The sequence below is a fragment of the Hemicordylus capensis genome, chromosome 4 (genome assembly GCF_027244095.1).
Source record: "Hemicordylus capensis ecotype Gifberg chromosome 4, rHemCap1.1.pri, whole genome shotgun sequence".
NCBI lineage: Eukaryota > Metazoa > Chordata > Lepidosauria > Squamata > Cordylidae > Hemicordylus > Hemicordylus capensis.
Genome location: NC_069660.1, coordinates 173882814 through 173890078, shown reverse-complemented (window position 1 = coordinate 173890078; position 7265 = coordinate 173882814).

The window sequence follows — 7265 nt, the reverse complement described above, 5'->3', positions numbered from 1 at the left end:
ACTCTGCGCAGGTGTGGTCAGAATGAGGGGCAGGCGTCAGGGGCATAATAGGGCAAGGGGGGACAGTTGTCTGGGGGCCCACTGCCTTGGGGGGCCCCCAGAGGCAAGTCACATGACTGACTCTCCCAGCCGCACACCCACCCAGGCTTCCTTCAGTTGTATTCATCCTCCGAAATGGATGTGAGTGTTAAGACCTGGAGCTACCAGAACAGCATGTCTTTCTCTAATACCATTAAATGACTTGCATCGTCCACAATTTACAAAACCTTTAAAAATAATTTAGGATGATGTTCTATTGTGGCACATAGGAGATAGATAGATATAGATATTTTACTATGCTTTTTGTTACCACTATTCAGCCTCATTTAAGATTTCTTTACTTCATGAGCTGAGCTTCAGTGAGGGGGCCCCCATTTTAAAATCTTGTCTCGTCTCTGGGCCCACTCCAACCTTGCTACGCCCCTGGCAGGCATCATAATTAGTGTTCCCTGTAACAAGGATTCCAGATGTTGACTACAACTCCCATTGTCTCCAGTCAAATGCCATTACAGCTGGGGATTGTTATGGTCTAGGCCTGGTTTATATACTAAATATGCTCATTAGTGAGCATATAAAATTAGGCCTGTCTCATAGTGTCACCAAGTGACCAAGTTCTTTTATATAGTGACCATGTAGGATCTGGGCGCAAGGAAGAAAGGAGATCAAACCAATCCTAAAAGGATTCAATGGGCTTTATTGAGTATAAAAGAATAACAACATCAATTCTAGCTGAGCAGAAAGCAGAACACTCTATCAATATTACTAACAGTATTTAAACAGAACATCCTAGCCAGCACCAATGTTCAACCCGTGTTCCTAACTAACATATGTGTGTGTATTAAATCTTCCTAAAGCCCAATATAATTCAGATATAGACAGAAAAAGGGGGGGGTAAGGAAGGCTGAGGACTGGCATGGTTGGGGGGGGGATCAGGAATTAGTAGAGGGATGAGGGGAAGGGAGCAGAAGAAGGGGAAGGGAGGAAGGGATTCAAGGCTTGTGTAGGCAGCATATTACCCAGAATCAGAGGCTTTGAGAGCGGTGGATCTTTTCAGCTGAAGGAGCGAAGCTTCAGGCTGGAGACAGGATCTTCTGGATCAAGCATGCAGTTTGCTCAGAGCACTGAGAGTCAGAGCACCATGGCTGGGGAAGTCTTGACTTCCCACTGCGCAGTGGAAGTCACAGACAGCTCCTGTCCATGGACAGAGTTCCTGCTTGTTGCCCCGCGGTTTAGCAGCAAACTCTGGGATTGCTTGTGAGCAGACCTTGCATGTAGGCACAAGATTGCTGATCTGCCATGTCCAGAGACTCCTTCTTATAGTGGTTCCATCCTTTGATGTCCATTTGAGTCTTCCGGATCACAAAAGGCGTCTGTCCCTGCTATCCTCTGAATACTGTCTTTTAATTACCAAAATTAGCTCAGGATATTTGGTCTGTCCAGAGAGATCTTAATCCCATCTTCTGTTAGCTGCTATCTTGAGGAGGGGACATTGCCCAAAGCAAATCTGCATCTCTGAGTTGCAAATGGGCCCCTTTTCTTGTCCCAGATGTGCTAGCCTGGTCCCAAAAGGTGTTAAAAGTCAGGAGTTAGTGAGAGAATTAATTCTATTTGTGTGATACAGTAATTACATTATTTCTTGTGTACCTCTATCTAGTGTGTAATTATAACAAGATAATATTTAAAGTAACATAAAAAGGGGTACATGTGTGAGATGAGTTAATCAATACATTTGACTAAGGCAGAAGCATCCTGTCAGTGAGGTAAGGGGATTACTGGACAGCAGGTTAATTTCAGCAGTGTGAGACTGGTAATTAAGCCTGACCCATTGTGTCTCAGTGAGTTTCTACAAACACTGATAAACAATGCTAGATTACCCCTGCCTCTACAAATAATTTACCAGGTATTACCCAGGCAGATCTGGGTATCATGTTCACCTCAAGTTCAGGCATTTAATTGAACTCTTAATATAAAATGAAATCAGACACAGGCCTGCATTCCATATACTTCTGGGCTGGTACCTCTGGTTCTAATATGTTGGGGTGGGCTGTCCGTAACAGGATGATGGGAGTTGTAGTCAGCAACATCTGGGAATCCCTTTTACAGGGAACTCCAACTATAACCCCTTCTTTACAATGTGACATTTAGCCAGGAGCTTTCCCAGACAGCAAGCTTTACCACGGTTTCACTGTAAGGCTTTTATGTGAGTTCGAAGCTGCCCCCCCCAAAACCAACACAAAAAGTGGATTTTTAAACCCTGGATATGAAGCAGGCTACATTCTAATGTGCAGTGAAAAACCTGAATTGTGTGTGAAGTGCTCCCAGCTTTTAAATGTTCCATCTTTGGTTATATCTGGTAGGTTCTTTAGTTTTTATAATTCTCAGTTTTGGCTTTTCAAATAATTTGAAATTTATAAAACAGCGGTAGTTCTGATTGTGGTTTTAGTCTGGACTTTGAACTTGTTTACTTAATTCAGTTAATTGTATTAGTTTTATTTTATATTGTATCTATTTTATTGTTGTGAGCTGCCACGAGCAATAGTGCACTGGAGGGGTGGCGTATAAATATTTTAAATAAAACAATTAACTAACTAACTAATTAATTAAAATAAAATCAAGAATTAACTTATGAAAAAACCTCTGATAGTTTGTTATGGCATATTAAAAGTGTGTGGGGGGGGGACTTATGCAGCAAAAGAATGTGGTTTGTTTCTCCAATAATCTTTAAAGAGGCTAATTTTCTTTAAACTTATGTGTATGTTGCTTACCTTCTCTAATGCTAACTTAACTGGTTATCTTTGGTGTTATCTTTTGCCATTACCCTTTAAAAATTGGTGAGTCTCTTTCTTTAGCAGGGGCAGAACAACTGGTCCTATCCAGCCTCATCACAGCATCCCCCCAGTGGCTGTTGCTGCAGCCACTCTTTCTTATGTTCCTTTTTAGATTGTGAGCCCTTTGGGGACAGGGAGCCATCTTTATATATATTTATTTATCTATCTATGTAAACTGCTTTGGGAACTTTTGTTGAAAAGTGGTGGTTGTTATCGCAAATTCATTTTTTTCCTTTTCTCATTCAGTTCTTTGAGGTATTGTTTTCAGTCTTTGCATAATGGATTCGAGCTAACTAGGAACATTCTTTGAATACCTAACATAGCAGTAACTGTAACCGATCTGGCTCTTTTTAAAACCTCTATACCCTTCCTTGTTTCAAACCAATATTTTCTTGCATCTCCCACCATTGTTACAAGACGGCCTTCCTTCATACTTGGAATTTTGGTGCCCTTAAGGAAGCAGATCTCCATTTTGAACAAAATTGCCTCGTACAGCATTGCAATGTAAATAGTGCAGACAGCCTGAACCTGCAAAGAGCACACAACCGTGAATCCTTGAATTCTTAATAAAACTAAATATCCATTTGGCACAAAACAGGGGTTTCAGGACAAAAGGCAGGTCCAGAGGCACTGAGTGACCACTCCTTGGAATGTAATCAAGGCAAACTCTGCAAGATAATTCAGTTCAGCATGCCAGTGCCCTTTTGTCTTGATGCTTCATCTGAATGGCAACCTCCTCATCTACACATATTTCCCCTGGTCCTGCAATCAAGATTCCCAAGGATCTCCTCCTTCTTGCACTTCCCACTTTTAGCCCCTGCTAGGAAACTCCTGGAGGAAAAACCTAATCTTCTTTCCCTTACATAGGAAGTTGCTGCCATATACCGAGAGTCCATTGGTCCATCTAGCTCAGTATTGTCTACATAGACTGGCAACAGCTTCTCCAGGGCTGCAGGCAAGAACTCTCTCAGCCCTATTTGGGAGATGCCAGGGAGGGAACTTGGAACCTTCTGCATGCAAGTATGCAAATGCTTTTCCCAGAGTGGCCCCATCCCCTGAGGGGAATATCTTACAGTCCTCACATGTAGATTTGCCCACTATTTTTCTATTGGCGCAATTAATGAACACTACGGATATTTTTCTTATATCATGCATGTATATTGACTGATACAGAAATGTATAGCCAGTATCATATTGAGTTTCAGAACGACCTGTCGAGGACATCGAGGACATTCTTTCTGCTCAGTGGTGTGATGTGAACTCGCCCAGCAGATTATCTATTCCTCCTCACCTTCCGTAAACATAGATGGGCCTTCTCAAAGGCCTGTATGAATGCCCTCCCTTTGGAATTATTGGCTAGTATACATATATAGCAGAATTCCAGCTGAGCAGAGATATTGTCCTTGTAACTCAGATGAGATTAATTCGGTTGCACATGTGCTCCTGTGGTGTGTCTTTTACATAGGTTTTAGGCGAAGGCTAATTGACCCTGTTTTACATAACCTGCCAGGACGATTGGACAAATTTAATGTAATATATTAGCTAATAGATGTGAATTTGTCAATCACATATGCCATTGTGAAATTATGTTGTTGTGCAATATGTGTTTGACACACTCTGCTCGCTAATGGTTAGATACAGTGTAAAGATATGTTATTAATATGGCTATGTTTAAATTATACATTTGTTTTAGATGTTCTGGTACTGGTCAAATACCATAGTAAAGACTGACTGACTAGCCAATATAACTGATTGCTAGCTGTGGCACCATTTTGAATATTGGAGCTGTATCTAGCTATACAAACAAATTGGGGAACACAGAAGATGACAGTTACAGTTAGGTGATATTTCTACACAGGGTCCTGCTGCTTCTCCCACGCCCCTTTTGTCTCATAAAACTGCTTGTCCCAGTAGACCACTTACACAACATTCTCAATTGTCATGTTTATTAAAGCTGGTGTGCTGGACAACTGCTTGTGAGAAGCTGCACTTGTCACATTTCTGCCTGGGCATTCATTACACTTGCTGTGGTGAGGAAGTAGTATGTGGTCTATGAATATATCAAGCAGAAATTATCTGATGTACTGTATCTGTAGCAAGTGTTTGGGAAAGCTGCACTTATAGCATTTCTGCCTGGACAGTCACTATATTTGGTCAAATACTGCTGTACAATTCATGCCTTGGGTTGCAACAACATCTCTTTCTACAGTTCTTGCCATCTCTAGAATGGGTGAAGAATTCTCTCCCAGAATAATATATACGTCTGTATGTAGTGTTGTTGCGGGGGGAAACCCTCTAGAATCTAGCCTTCCTGTTTGATTCAGCCACATACAAGCATATCAACAAAGCGATTAATACATGTTATTAGTTATTAAACTTACATATTTCAGAGGTGTCATCTAGAGCCTGAGAAGATGAGTTACTACCTGGCTTTTATGACAACTTTAATCCCTATGGTATCTCTTCGTACCAGCAAGACCCTCTTTCTGCTGACTGAGGAATTTAGCTAATGCCATGTGTTTGACCACTCCTGGTACCTGTTATCTCTGGTGGGCTTCTCAACCCACATTCTTGAGAGGGGGCCTCCCGCTCTTGACTTTGGCCTCTGTTACTGAGAGGCTTCTCAACTCTGAATAACCTGCTGGCTCTATACTCCATTAGGGATATGAACCAAACTTTCCTGAATTATACTTTGATACACACTTTTATATACAGTACTTATTTGTAGGCCTGGATTAAACAATTCGTTATCAGTGTGCCAGGGAATTTTCATGAATTTGGGTGACTAATTATTTTGTTTCTTTAAAAGAGAAATATCTGTATCAAAAGAATGCCAGAACCTTGAGGATTCTGACTTGTGCTGCTTTATATTCTTGGTCAGGTTTGGTAAGCATATTGAGCCCAAATCAGTCAAAAGATTCTTAGTAATATCAGCCGGTTTCAGGGGCATAGCAAGGGGAGAGTGGGCCCATAGTAAACACAGGCAGTTTCCCACCTCGCAGTGGTGCCCTCTGTGGCCATGTGTGCATGAGCATTCACACCTCCCACCCCCACTCTTGCTTCCGGCCTCCAGCTGGCCGCCCTCTGACCTGACCAGCACCCCTGCCATAACCACTGCCTGTTCCGGCCTGTCCTTTCCCCACTGGCTGCAAACCTGCTGGGAAGAAGGGGGCATGCACATCCTTTGGTGGGCCCCTCTCTGATGGAAGGAGGGTGGACCTTGGAGCCAGGTGGAGGTGGCTGGTGGAGGTGGCCGGTGGCTGTGGGAGCCCTGGCCTGTGGGGGAGGGGAGCAAGGCAGCTCCCAGACAGCTGCGGGGCTCCTCTGCCCAATTATAGCTCCGCCCGTGGCTTGTTTACTCAAGCATTCAGCTGGCCTGCAGGACAGACATTTTGGGCAAATCTTGGAGTGCCCACTGTTTAATTTGAAAACGTGGTATCTAAACAATCTGACCGTGTGTTTTTTCTAAGTTTTTGGTGCAGACTAAGACAACACTGATGTAGCATTTGTGTCAGTTCATTGCATTTCAATTGCCATTTAAGTCTATCAGAAGAACCCGCCAAAACGGAAGCTCTTTGTAAAAACCCATAATATAAAGAATGCCAGGGCATTCCTGAACGTACAAATAATGCATTATTGACTTTCCCCGCACAGATGGACGCTTAATCTCTAGATTTCTAGATTAAGGCTTTACACTGATAGAAAATTACAAATTCCCAGTTGCTGCTCATCAGAAATACAGATAAATCTCTTCATTAAGCCTTTTGAGCTGAGAAGGAACAGAGATTATTTCAGCGCCCACTTAATCATATGTATAAAAATATACATATTTTATACATATATCAACACTCAGCCTAACTGCCATTCTCCTTGGAAGTCAACTTTACGGTAAGGAACGACACAGGAAAGCTATGGAAGGGGGTAGAAGGGGGATAGATAATTCCTCAGCTATTCCATTAATATATTTACATTCCAGAAAAATCCCGATTGAGCTGTAGTATCAGCTTTAACTTGAACCTTACATGTTTCTGTATAGTGTTAATATAACATGGGAGAAATTGGAGTCTATATAAAGGCATATATAAAATTATATGAATGTTAAACTATTACAATTGTAGCAGAGCATGTGGTATTCTTTATTGCAAATTCCAAAAGTTCTATCAGTCTGCAAATGAGACAATTGTTTTCAGACACATTTCTGCTCATACTTGTCTTTTTGAGCTATTTTTTAAGCATCTCAGGGTTTTCAGGCTTGTAGTCACTTCAAGAGTGTCTCCTGTCAGAGTCATGTAGAGGATTGATGGATCCAGAGTCAACACCAGTCAGCCTAGCCGACCCACTCACTTACCCAACTTTGAAACCAATCCAGTCATCAGAATCATCACACTCACCTACACT